This window comes from Carcharodon carcharias, chromosome 5 (genome assembly GCF_017639515.1).
Source record: "Carcharodon carcharias isolate sCarCar2 chromosome 5, sCarCar2.pri, whole genome shotgun sequence".
Classification (NCBI taxonomy): Eukaryota; Metazoa; Chordata; class Chondrichthyes; order Lamniformes; family Lamnidae; genus Carcharodon; species Carcharodon carcharias.
Genome location: NC_054471.1, coordinates 101,588,252 through 101,602,493, shown reverse-complemented (window position 1 = coordinate 101,602,493; position 14,242 = coordinate 101,588,252). Strand labels below are relative to the sequence as shown.

General features: G+C 46.5%; 1 protein-coding gene across 1 annotated transcript in view; it reads right to left on the bottom strand.

The window, feature by feature from the left end:
- Positions 1 to 14,242, bottom strand: part of LOC121278286 (CUB and sushi domain-containing protein 1-like) — an 844,854-nt gene that overhangs the window by 191,416 nt on the left and 639,196 nt on the right. The gene's annotated exons all lie outside the window — the stretch shown is intronic.

Sequence of the window (14,242 nt, the reverse complement as noted above, 5' to 3'; positions counted from 1 at the left end):
CTTTTGAATGAACATATGTAAAAAGTGGTGAGTCTCTTTCAAAACAGCCATTTTTCCAAAACTTGTTGGCAATTCTGATGCTAAGTTTCCAATCATGCAAACTGACTGATGCGCATCTTATTTTGTTCAGTAGCTCATATCAGCCATGAAAAAGCTATGAGCTATTAAAAAGCTGAGCTGCTATGAAGATCTATGTCATCATGAAGAGCTGCAAGCCATTCTGCAGACCTTGCAATGCCTAGAGATGTAGGCTGCATTTATCCTGCACTAGTGCGAACACTGCTATCTCTTAACACATGGGTTTTCTCAACCATCTTCCTCAATGAATCGAACAATTATACTTGCGTATTGCTAAGGGTTGTTAAAAGCCATACAATGGGAGGAAGAGGCTACAGCACAATGTTAACTTGATAAAAAAAGACGTTGTAGCTGCTTTTACAAGTGGTGAAAGTTACAGTGGGCAGGTAAGGTATTTTGGGTTATTGTCATGACATGTTTTGTCATGAAGAAGTATAAGCCATGGGGAAATGAAGAGACACAGGTCATTGTGGAGCGGGATAACTTATTATAAACTGCTTCAAACCTTGTGAAGAACTGCAACATTATGAAGTAAAACGATGTTAACCACTGTGAAAGGATTGTGCATGAAATACATAGGACCCATATGTAATGATTTATCTAGAACTCCTCAAAAAAAAAGCTTTTTAAACTCAGCAGGCAATTGATAATTATGCAGCACAATCTCTTGTATGAAAATTGAAACTGCAGTTAAATCTTAATTTATAGTGAAAAATATATTTCAAACAAATTTAACATAAAAACAGGTAAAATAGCTTGCCATTCAGATGCACAATCAATAAAAGTGTGCCGAATACATCTGACAATTTGTCAGACTTGGTTTCAAATGATCCTTTTAGAGTTTTGGTCGGGCTCCCGATGTTGGAAGCCAATGGCAAGCCTTTCAGCGCTTGGAGATTGTCAGCTCCACTAGCCAAGGTGGGAGGTATTGATGTCCTTTGCTATTTGCATTCTCACAAGGGAAATCAAGTTTATTTTGGTTTTTTAAATGCCACAGCTGCATGGCAGTGATCTTGGAGGGGTAGCCCCATTGGGGGCTGCAGCTGTGACCCAGTGCCATTACAGGTGTGGTGGGGTGGCAGAAGAATCTCTTCATTGATCCACTATGCCCCCCTTCCCTCCCTGAGCGGCCTCTACACACCAACAAGGGCTGCTCGCATTACTAATTGGGAATTCCTCTTAAATAAATCGAATTGACCTCGATTAGGTACCTGTCACTTCCCATTGGGCAGTGGACCTGATCCAGAACTGACCTCTTTCAGAACGGCTGAGGATTGGGATCGTGACAAGGGACTGCCAGGGAGGCCGGTGGTGCCAAATTGCGTGCCTGCCTTCCTCCACTCCGGACCCTAGGCTGTTTTAAAAATCTAGTCCAAGGTAGAGAAACAGGAGTAGGCCTTTTGGCCCCTCAAGCCTGCTTTGCCATTCAATATGATCATGCTGACCTTCCACCTCAACTACACCTTCCCAAACTACCCTGAATACCTTGACTCGATGGTATCAAAAACCTGTTGATCACTGACTGGAATAAAACCAATAACTGGGCATCCACACTTTGACGTGTCTTTCAAAGGTTCGCGACCTCTTGAGTGAAGAAATTTCTCCACATAGTTTGTCAGCACAATCTCCATGTCTTTGCATTCTGACATATAACCATGGCTTAATATGATTTTTGACCTTCTTTGGGACCCAAGAAATGGTCTCAAGTTCATTTCATCAGCAGCAGTAGACATGCAGTTGGTTGAAATATTTCTCTTGCCAGGTTTTAAAAGCTCAAGGCGGGTATGGCCCAGAGCATGCAGCTTTCCACTAGATTACCGGCTGACGAGAGTTGATTATTCTCATAACTCTTTAGCCTTTCTCCACTGCAGTGGACAGTATAACCATAGCTGCCGTGACAGGTCTGGAGCATAAACAATATGAACTGAAACTTGACTGTTGAACTTACTCCAAGTAACAGGGGAAAAATCCAAAGCACATTGGCTGCAAAAAAAAAGTTATTTCGGAATATTGTTATGACATCTTGAATTCAAGTTATTTAAATGATTTAGAAATAATTAGAAGATTTAATTGTTCACTGTGGCCCTAGACCTTGAAGTGCCAGCAGTCAGACTTACCATAGTTCTGACATTATAAGTGCACATGTGAGCCAAACCTCCAGAGACGCCATGGGCAGAATTTTCCAGCGGTGGTTAAGTCTGATTTTAGCTGTAAATGTCTCCTGACAAAAAGCTCTGTGGTACTTATAAGACATAGGAGCAGAAATTAGGCCATTTGGCTCATCGAGTCTGCTCCGCCATTCAATCATGGCTGATAAGTTTCTCAACCCCATTCTCCCGCCTTCTCCCCGTAACCTTTGATCCCCTTACCAATCAAGAACCTATCTAAGTCGGTTTTAAATACACTCAATGACCTGGCCTCCACAGCCTTCTGTGGCAATGAATTCCATAAATTCACCACTCTCTGGCTAAAGAAATTTCTCCTCATCTCTGTTCTAAAAGGTCTTCCCTTTACTCTGAGGCTGTGCCCTCGAGTCCTAGTCTCTCCTACTAATGGAAACATCTTCCCCACGTCCACTCTATCCAGGCCTTTCAGTATTCTGTAAGTTTCAATCAGATTCCCCCCTCATCCTTCTAAACTCCATTGAGTACAGACCCAGAGTCCTCAAACGTTCCTCATATGTTAAGCCTTTCATTCCTGGGATCATTCTCGTGAACTTCCTCTGGACCCTCTTCAGGGCCAGCACATCCTTCCTGAGATACGGGGCCCAAAATTGCTCACAATATTCTAAATTTGGTCTGACCAGAGCATTATAAAGCCTCAGCAGCACATCCCTGCTTTTATATTCTAGTCCTCTTGAAATAAATGCCAATATTGCATTTGCCTTCCTAACTACAGACTCAACCTGCAAGTTAATCTTAAGAGAATCCTGGACTAGGACTCCCAAGTCCCTTTGCACTCCAGACTTCTGAATTCTCTCCCCATTTAGAAAATAGTCTATGCCTCTATTCTTCCTACTAAATTGCATGACCTCACACTTCCCCACATACTATTTCATCTGCCACTTCTTTGCCCATTCTCCTAACCTGTCCAAATCCTTCTGCAGCCTCCCCACCTCCTCGATACTATCTGTCCCTCCACCTATCTTTGTATCATCTGCAAACTTAGCCAGGATGCCCTCAATTCCTTCATCTAGATCATTAATGTATAAAGTGAAAAGTTGTGGTCCCAACACTGACCCCTGCGGAACTCCACTAGTTACCGGCCGCCATCCTGAGAAGGGCCCCTTATCCCCACTCTCTGCCTCCTGCCAGACAGCCAATCTTCTATCCATGCTAGTACCTTGCCTCTAACGCCATGGGCTCTTATCTTACTGAGCAGCCTCCTGTGCAGCACCTTGTCAAAGGCCTTCTGGAAGTACAAGTAGATAACATCCATTGGCTCTCCTTTGTCTAATCTACTCATTAATCTTTGTCCTATTTTACCATGCACTTCCAAGTATTCTGAATTCTCATCCTTAATAATGGACTCTAAAATCTTACCAACGGTCAGGCTAATCGGCCTGTAATTTCTTGTCTTTTGCCTCACTCCCTTCTTAAACAAGGGGGTTACATTAGCGATTTTCCAGTCCTCTGGGAAGCTCTCTGACTCCAGTGATTCCTAAAAGATCACCACTAACGCCTCCACTATCTCTTCAGCTATCTCCTTCAGAACTCTGGGGTGTAATCCATCTGGTCCAGGTGATTTATCCATCTTCAGACCTTTCAGTTTTCCTAGCACCTTCTCCTTGGTAATGGCCACCATACTCACCCCTGCCACCACAAACCCCCCCCCCCCCCCCCCCCCCCCCCACCGCCCGGCCCCCCCACCACCGCACCCCCCCACCCCCGCCGACTCACTTGAACTTTGGGGATGTCACTCATGTCTTCCACTGTGAAGACTGACGCAAAGTACCTATTCAGTTCCTCCACCATTTCTCTGTTCCCCACTACTACTTCTCCAGCGTCATTTTCCAGTGGCCCAATGTACACTTTTGCCTCTCTCTTACCCTTTATATATTTAAAAAAACTCTTGCAATCTTCTTTTATATTACTAGCTAATTTACCCTCATATTTAATCTTCTCCCTCCCTATTTATTTTTTAGTTGTCCTCTGTTGGTATGCAGAGTGGCTGATGTCAGCTCACCAAGTGCTCACTCATCTCATTCCAGTGCAGTAATATTTAATCAGAAGGCTGAATCGAGATTCACATCACACAAAACATGACTGCAAGATTCATAACACAAGCTGTTTCTGCATGACTTTGCTGAATTTAGTTCAATCAATACTCCTTATCCAGGAATTTCAAGGAATGCCACTTAAATGTTACTTTAGAAGCATGATGACATCCATGGACAACATCAGTTTACCAGGAACCTTGATTGGGTTCTCAGTGCAGAAATTGGCAAAAGAGGCAGAGGTGACACGGGAGATTTTGTTTTATTTGCGTAGCGAGTTATTATGACCAGGAATGAACTACCTGAAGGGGGAGTGGAAGAGGATTCACCCGTACCTTGTAATAGGAAGAAAGGGCATAATTGCATGAGAAGCAATTTAGGGGGTTCACTTGACTCATTGCTGGGATGAAGGGCTTATCTTATGAAGAAAGGTTGAACAGATTGGGCCTGTACCCATTGGAGTTTAGAAGAGTGAGAGCTAAACTTTGATCCTGAGGGAACTTGACAGAGTGGATGCTGAGAGGAAGTTTCCCCTTGAGGGTGAAGCCAGAGCCAGGGGGCACGGTTTAAAAATAAGGGGTCTCCCAGTTAAGACAGAGATGAAGAGAATTTTTTTCTCTCAGAGGGTCGTGAGTCTGTGGAACTCTCTTCCTCAGAGAGCAGTAGAGACAGGGTCATTGAATATTTTTAAGGCAGAGGCAGATAAATTCTTGATTAACGAGGGAGTCAAAGGGTGGAGAGGGTAGGCAGTTGGGTGCACAATCAGATCAGTCATGGTCTTTTTAAATGGCTGAACAGGCTGGAGGAGCTGAAGAGCCTGCTCCTGCTCCTAATTCATATGTACTTATGTATGTATGAACCTGGAAGGGAGAAAACAACAGAGCTATGTGGAAAGAGCAGGAAATGGGAAATTGGATAGCTTTTTCAGAGAATAAAGCAGGCTTGATTGGTCAAAAGGCCTCCTGTGCTGTAAGATCCTATGGTCCTACTAGATAATTTGCCCGATCTGTTGTCCCAGGAGAAATGAAGTGCGGCATCATGATGGTAGGAAGGGCTACAACACAGTAGTATTGATTCTCTAGTTCACATTCCCTCTGGGTGCAATATTGGTGAATTTTCCGGTATGTGTAAATGAGATAATTAATGTCAGCAAGGGCTATTTGAATGTGGGGCCTAGCTACTGACTCTATCCCTCTCCCTGGCAACAGTCTGAGACCAAACACGTCCGTTCGCAATCTTGATGTCATATTTGACTTTGGGATGACCTTCCGACTACATTTGTAAAACATTCTTTCAAGGAATGTGGATGTCGCTGGCAAGGCCAATATTTGTTGCCCATCTCTAATTGTCCTTGAACCGAGCAGCTTGCTAGGCTATTTCAGTGCAGTTAAGGGTCAACTACATAGCTGTGGTTCTTGAGTTCCAGGTAGGCCAAACCAGGTTAAGGACAGCAGATTTTCTTCCCTAAAGGACATCAGTGAATCAGATGGCTTTTTATGACAATGATAGTTTCACGGTCACCCTTATGGAGACTAGTTTTCAATTCCAGAATTATTAGTTAATTGATTTCAAATTCCACCGGCTGCCATGGTGGGATTTGAACCTAGTTCCCAGAGCATTAGTCTGGGGGTGGAATCATCCCAGGTTTGCAGTAAGTCGGTAGTGGGTGGGAAAAAGGATGTTTTGCCCACTGGCCGCAATGGCGGCTTCACACGTCATATCGTCCCAAAGCTATGGTCCTATTAAGTATGCATTCCCAGAAAACACGCCATTTGATGGTGGTTGGGCTCTCGTTCGCCCACCATGCCATCGCCTCACCGCTTCCTCACGCGGGGCACCATAATTAAAGTGCAGCCGCGCGCACCCCATTCATTGCTTCCAGCCCAGGACTGCTGCACAGAAGACATGGCCCTGAAGGGCAAGAAGACTTCAGCCCCCAAGTTTAATGATGCATCCCCTGAGCGTGTTTTGGACACAGTCGAGGCCCATCATGATGCCCTCTGCCCCTGCTCTGGGCAAAGACCAGCAAACAAGGTCACCAATCCAGCACTGGGGGAGGTGGCATCAATGTCCTGCAAAAGAGCACAGCCACCCAGTGCACAACAGGATAAATGGTCTCATTCATTCTGCCAGAGTAAGTCACTCTTCTCATTACTCTCAACTTACACACTCAGAAACCCATCACACATCCACAGGGATCTCACAACTCAAGGGACAACACCACTAACTCTCACACACACCCTCACATCTCCATTAAGCTCATAACCTCTGGGGTTTGCGAGCTCATCCTGCCCAAGGCTTCGCTCACCACACAAAAATTTCCATTCGGTGCCATGTGTCTTATTCACACATCCTCCATCTGTTTTCATGCATGAGAAGCTTGCTCACAACAGCAGGGAGAGGTCCCAGGCCGGGGGTGGAGTAGCCCACATTAGGCCCCTCATTCACTTTGAGGAGCGTGCCATCGCATTGACTGGAGCGGACGTGGACCTCACCTGCGGCGACAGTGAGGTTGACACCGAACACCCTCGTGAAGATCCTGCACCACATCATCCCTCTCTCAATGCAACTGTGAGTGCTCTCTCTCCTGCTTTTGATTCTGCTGCCAGGCACTAATTATCTCTACTCCGGTTCACAGAGAGCTCTGTCAAATGACCAACACCCTCAGCCAGCTGGTCCCTCAGCTCCATCTACATCTTCAGTTCCGGCAAAGAGGACTCCTCCTCCATTGAAGAGCTGGAAATTAGCAGCCTGGAAGGCCCGTCACAGCACTTACCCACACCCTCCTCCAGCGCAGAGACACACACCTCAATGGGACCTAGATCTAGAGCAGGCTCGGGTTCACAATATGGAGGTCACTGCATGGACTTTTGTCCGCAGCAGGAGGAGGCAGGTTCAGTCAAGCTCCCCGGCACTTAGAGGACTGCTGGGGAAGAGGCATCTGTGGGGTCCAAGTCAGATGAAGAGCCTCTGGATTCGGCCTTCCAACTCATTGTGGAGAGTCAGCAGAAGGCAGGGGAACATTACACAGAGCTGTTGGAAGCCCTCAACAGATTGGCACACAAGTTGGAGTGCATCCATCTGCTCTCTGAGGAAGTGGTGCCCACATGTGCATATTTAGAGATCTCCATGGGGAGGATGGTAGATGCCATGGAGACCCTGGTCCAGCAGAACATGGAGATGCGTGTAGACCTGCACTTCATCACAGTAGCCGTGGGCAAGTTCATGCAGTGGCAATGTGAGAGGGAAACGGGGCACCTCAACCTCCCTCCAGGTGCTCCTACCCCTTAAGGAGTTGAAGACAAATGTAAATCCCTTACAGTCAGAAACAGGGGAATTTATAGTGGGGAACAAAGAAATGGATGACCAACTAAATAAATGTCTTCACAAAGGAGGACACTAATAACATACCAAAAATATTGGGAAACATAAGGTATAGTGAGAGGGAGGAGCTGAAAGAAATCAGTATTAGTAGGGAAATGGTATTGGGGAAAATGATGGGATTGAAGGCCGATAAATCCCCGGGGCCTGATAATCTACATCCCAGAGTACTTAAGGAAGTGGCCTGAGAAAAAGTGGATGCATTGGTGGTCATCTTCCGAGATTTTAAAGACTCTGGAACAGTTCCTACAGATTGGAGGGTAGCTAATGTAACCCCATTGTTTAAAAGGGGGGGGCAGAGAGAAAATAGGGAATTATAGACCAGTCAGTCTGATGTTGGCAATGGGGAAAATTCTAGAGTCCATTATAAAAGATTTAATAGCTGAGCACGTGGAAAACAGTGGCAGAATCGGACAGAGTCAGCATGGATTTACGAAAGGGAAATCAAGCTTGACAAATCTACTGGAATTTTTTGAGGATGTGACTAGTAGAGTTGATGAGGGGGAGCCAGTGGATATGGTTTATTTGGACTTTCAGAAGGCTTTTGACAAAGTCCCACATAAGCGATTGGCGTGTAAATGGGATTGAGAGTAGTGTATTGAGATGGATAGAAAACTGGTTGGCAGACAGGAAACAAAGAGTAGGAATAAATGGGTCTTTTTCTGAATGGCAGGCAGTGACTAGTGGTGTACCACAGGGATGGGCGCTGGAACCCCAGTTATTCACAATATATATTAATGATTTAGATGAGAAAACTAAATGTAATATCTCCAAATTTGCAGATGACACAAAGCTGGGAGGGAGGGTGAGCTGTGAGGAGGATGCAGAGATGCTTCAGTGTGATTTCGACAAACTGAATGAGTGGGAAAATGCATAGCAGATGCAGAATAATGTGGATAAATGTGAGGTTATCCATTTTGGTAGCAAAAACAGGAAAGCAGATTATCTGAATGGCTATAAATTGAGAGAAGGGAATGTGCAATGAGACCTGGGTGCCCTTGTACACCAGTCACTGAAAGTAAGCATACAGACGCAGCAGGCAGTAAAGAAGGCAAATGGTATGTTGGCCTTCATAGCCAGAAGATTCAAGTACAGGAACAAGGATGTCTTGCTGCAATTGTACAGGGCCTTGTGTGCAGTTTTGGTCTCCTTATCTGAGGAAGGATGTACTTGCTATAGATGGAGTTCAGCAAAGGTTTACCCAACTGATTCCTGGGATGGCCGGACTGACATTTGAGGAGAGATTGAGTCGATTAGGATTATATTTGCTGGAGTTTAGAAGAATGAGGGGGGATCTCATAGAAACCTATAAAATTCTAACAGGACTAGACAGGGTTAATGCAGGAAGGATGTTCCCGATGGTGGGGGAGTCCAGAACCAGGGGCCACAGTCTGAGGATACGGGGTAGACCATCTAGGACTGAGATGAGGAGAAATTTCTTCACCCAGTGAGTGGTGAGACTGTGGAATTCATTACCACAGAAAGTAGTTGAGGCCAAAACATTGTATGTTTTCAAGAAGGGGTTAGATATAGCTCTTGGGGCGAAAGGGGAGAAAGCAGGAGCAGGTTATTGAGTTGGATGATCAGCCATGATCATAATGAATGGCAGAGCAGGCTCGAAGGGCCGAATGGCCTACTCCTGCTCCTAGTTTTTATATTTCTATGACACAGCCCTGAGGCACTCGAGAGGAGGAGGAGCAGCAGGAGGAGGAATGTCAGAAGCTGTCCTCTCCCTCCCAGTCCCCTTTGCCTGTGAGCCCCTCAACCTGGTCCTCTGTCACCACAGAGGGAGCAACTGGCCCACAGGAGGACAGCCAAAACAAGCCAGGGCCCTCAAGGTCTCGGCTCTCCAGAGGACCCATGCTGCAGTCAACAGAGGCAGCAGGGTTCACCATTGCACAGACTATCTCCACCCCTGCTGCGGACATCAGGGCAGCACCTAAAAGTCTAAGGCATTCAAAGATTAAGAAATTCTGATCACAGTTGGTTGCGAGGGTGAACACAGTTTGTCACTTAATAATCTGAAACTATGGGTAGAACTTTCACTCGGTGTGCAGGCGTGCGCCCGACATGCTCAAGCGTAAAATAGCGCATGATGATGTCAGGTGATCTTCCTGACGTCATTGCACACTTGCGCATTATTTCGGTCGGCAGGCACATGCTAAACTCCAAAACGTGCCCACCAACAATTAAGATGGCTATTAAGCCCATTAACGACTTAATTAACTGGGGCTTTTCACTGCCCGTCCAATGTTAAGTTTGGCCGGCAGGCGAATCGGCCAGGCGGCCTTTGCATTTTTCAGGAAACCTCATCCAAAGGCGGGATGAGGTTTCCGTCATTAAATTAAAAAAAAACGTTTGCACAGAATTTTCACGTTGTGTGTGTTCAGGTGACTATTTCTGATGCGTGACCATTTTTTTCGGAATTTAAAATCTGTTTTTAAAGGATTTGAATTCTTCAGCTCCCTGAGGCAGTTCTCTTGTCTTCAGGGATATTTCTGTGAGCGCTCCCCTGCACTAACTTCAGTGCTCGCTCTCCTCCTGCCCCCGCGCCCCGGCAGCACTGAGCATTTCAATGTGCCTTTCACACGGCAGGCCAGTAATTGGCCAGACAGCGTGAAATCATGGTTGGGGGCCAATTGCAGGCAGCGGGCCATTTCCCAGCTGCTCCCGGGTCACCGACTGTGCCCGCCCGTTGATCTCAAACTTCTGGTCGATATTTACTTTCACTGAATAATGTGTAATGGTGTCCTTCAGCTTCATTGAAAAGCTTCGCGAGTCCTCTCACTGCATCTTCCCCCACCCACCCCACAACAGTTGTTGGGGGAGGGAAGGGAGGAGAGGTGGGTGGGGGATGATGCAGTTCAGCTGCACGCAGTCAGCCCACAAATGATTCTGGAGGGAGAAGTGTGACTGTGGCAGTGTCTTTCAGAGCCTCGTGCAAGCACTCTGCCACGCATGCAGATCGTTCCCCCATCATACTAATCTCAATGTCCTGAGCATTTTCAATGCTGCCTGTTGGGGTTCACTTTCAGTTGTCCATCTGGGTCAAAATCCTGGAACTCCCTCCCTAACAGCACTGTGGGTATACCTACCCCACATAGATTGCAGCGGTTCAAGAAGGCAGCTCATCACCACCTTCTCAAGAGCAACTAGGGAAGGGCAATAAATGCTGGCCCAGCCAATGAAGCCCACATCCCTTGAATGAATAATAAAAGCTGAGCTGACCTGCATCTCTGCCCACCCACTGATCACAATCCCATGCAGCACCTGTGCTCACCCACCATGACTCTCATTTCACTTAAAATTTAGCAAGCATGGTGCATCCAACATTTTTCTTCCCCTCCCCCAGTCACCCTTGTCCTTTCTCCATCACTGTCGACTCCACTGGCATCACCTTTAACCTCCCCACCATGACCTACCATCCACATTAACCTCCTCCTGAACAATCCACATTAACCTCCCCGACATCCTCCTTCCAACCCCCAGGGTCGTGTCTGCCTCCGAATCCCCACCAACCACTCTCACTGTCCCTTCTACCAATGCAGTCCCATCCTCACCCTCCCACCTACCGCCTCACTTTGCCCCCGATCATTCTCACCATTCCCTCCTACCATGCCCACCTTCAGTTTTCTCCCTAGGAGGCACTTAAGGGTTCAACAGAGCCCCCCCCCCCCCCCACCCCCACCCCCCACCTTGCACGTTCGCCTGGACATCTCCCCCTGACCCCGCCAGACTTCCTCCCTTCTTGGAACTCCTCTCCCCACATTGGACCCATTGGACTCATTACCCCCCTACCCCCCACCCACCTTGGAACTACTTCCCCACCAGCACCACCACCCCCCCCCACCCTTAGACTCCCCCTACTCTTAGTCCTTCCCCTTTTCTGCATCTTTCCTCCGTCCCCCACCCTCACTTCATCCTCCATCCTTACTCCTTCCTCCCATTTGAACATACAAATTAGGAGCAGGAGTAGGCCACTCAGCCCCTTGAGCCCGCTTTACCATTCAATATGGCTGATCTGATTGTAACTTCAACCCCACATTCCTGCCTCCCCCTGCTAACTTTCCACCCCCTTGTTAATCAGGAATCTATCTAGCTCTGCCTTAAAAATATTCAAAGACTCCCCCAGACTCCTCCTCCTCCCCAGGTTCCTCCCTCTCCCCGGACTCCTTTCCCCCACTGAACTCCTTCCCTTACACCTTCCTCCCACCTTACACCTACCTCCCCAGTTGTGTCTTCTCACTTGTTACCTTCCTCCCCACCGCACTCCCTCCCGCCCTGGATCTCACCCCCCAACATGTTCGCTCTCCCATCATCCTCACCCCCACGATAACTTTGTTTCCCCCTCCCAACCTCATCGCCCGGACACCTTTGTACCCCCCACAACCTCATTCCGACACCTCTTCCCCTCCCAGTAGAACCTAGACCTTCTTCTCCACCCCCTCGATGATCATCCATTGTGAGCAGACCCTCAATGGTGACTTTCTACCTTCCACGAGCTGCTTCACGGCAGAGCCATGTCCATGAGAATCCACCCAGTGTGCAATGGACATTCCTCCAGGATCCTGTTGCTGTCGGGCTCCAGCATCTTCTGCTTCTCAGATGTCCATGATGTGAGCAAGGCCCTGGCGCTAAGTCGCTAAGTCCCGGCTTCTGCACATCACCCTTGTCAAGACATGTTCTGAACCACGTGTTTTCCCGCCAACTTGGGTGATGATCCAGCGTTGGGGGATGATTCCGGCGGGCTGGCCTTAAAATGATATGTAGACATATTACAATGAGGTCCCCGATGTCTGACGGCAGGCAACATGGCCTTCCATTGACGGGCAGAATGGATGATTGCAAACTGGTTTCACAACGTCGCGAAACCAATTTTTGGCCTTCTCACCATATTGTCTGCTCATGCTACCAAACACACCCGATGCCAGCAGGCAGGGAAAATTTCCCATTGGTCTCCGGATGATTAGTGCAGTGACATTATCATTATACCATTGTCTCCCCCATTATTCATGTCACCTCTGAGAGTATCTATTTGCACTTCTGTAACATTGCCTGACTTTGCCTTGTCTCAGTTCATCGGCTGTTGAAACCTTCATTCATGGCTTTTTCACCTCTAGGATTGACTGATGCATTTCTAGCTAGATTCCCACATTCTGCGCTCTGCAAAGTTGAGGTCATCCATAATTCTGCTACCCGTGTCTTAATTCATGGCAAATCCCATTCCCCATCACCCCTGTGCTCATTGACCTACACTGGCTCCCAGTCAAGCGAGGTCTTGATGTTAAAATTCTTCTTCTTGTTTTCAGATAGCTCTATGGCCTGCGCCTCCCTATCTCTGTAATCTCCTCTGTTACAACCACAGCTGATGTTAGTGCTCAGCAAGTGAGATCTCAAATTGAAATCTGTCTTGGCTGATCGTATTTTTTTCTATATTGTAGAAATAAGGGGGGAAAGCTACTAAACATAAAAGCACAGGACTCCAGTGATAACTTTTAAAGTTTGAAGAATTAAACTATTTATTAAAAGAAAGAAAAGATAAAACTTAAATGCACAAGATAAAAGATACACAGTTAGAAAGAAATCTTACAAAATAACCCCTAAAATGCTTTATCAAAGGTACACAATACAACTCTCTTTTTGGTAACAACCCTTATAGATTTTTAACCATAAAATCCAAACTGAGAAGTTGCTTTCACTTTGAACAGGAGTACAAGCCATGACTTCCCAGGACAAATCCATGCTGCTGTGGTATGCAAAAGGGAAATTCAAAACCAACTGTTTCTCAGGACAAATATTCTCCTGGCCCAAAACGGAGTTGCTTTCTTCAATTAGAAAACTTTCACAGCTTTTCAGCACCCCAATACACAGGAGTTGGCTTTCAGTCGGACTTCCCCCACAGCAACTCATGACAGCTGAAAACCCATTTTCAAAAATAGCTTTTCACCTTAGTTCTACATTGTCTTTAAATGTCCCTTTGAAAGCTCACATTCCCGAATATCAAAATCTTCCACGTTCCTATTTCACCTCTACTTCAGATCAATAAAATTCAAAACACCTGCCCCTGCTTACTCACAATCTCTTTTAAAATGGATATGTTCATTTGTGCCTTTGAGGCTCCTTTGAAATGCAATAGCTACAAATCAATTTCAAAACTCACCCCAAATGCAAATTTCAGATCTACCCTCTTTCCTTATAAGTTAAGGCATACCTTAAGGCCTCACTGCAAAATGCAAGATCACCTTTGGTCTTTCATCCCTTAGATTATACAGACAATCTGACAACTCCAACAACCTCACCTTTGATTAATCCTGGGCACACACAGGCACAATTTACCCTTACCTACACAGAATATACACAGGAACGCAGAAATATAAAAACATACACAGGTCATCACCCTCCTGCCCCACAAAAATCCGTGTTATCTGCATTAATCACATTCTGGCCTCCTGAGCATCCCGGCTTTTAATCACTCTGTTGGTGGCTGCACCTTCAGTTGCCGAAAGGCCCCAAGCTCTGGAATTCACTCTCAATACCTCTCTACCTTGCTTTCCTCCTTTAAGACAC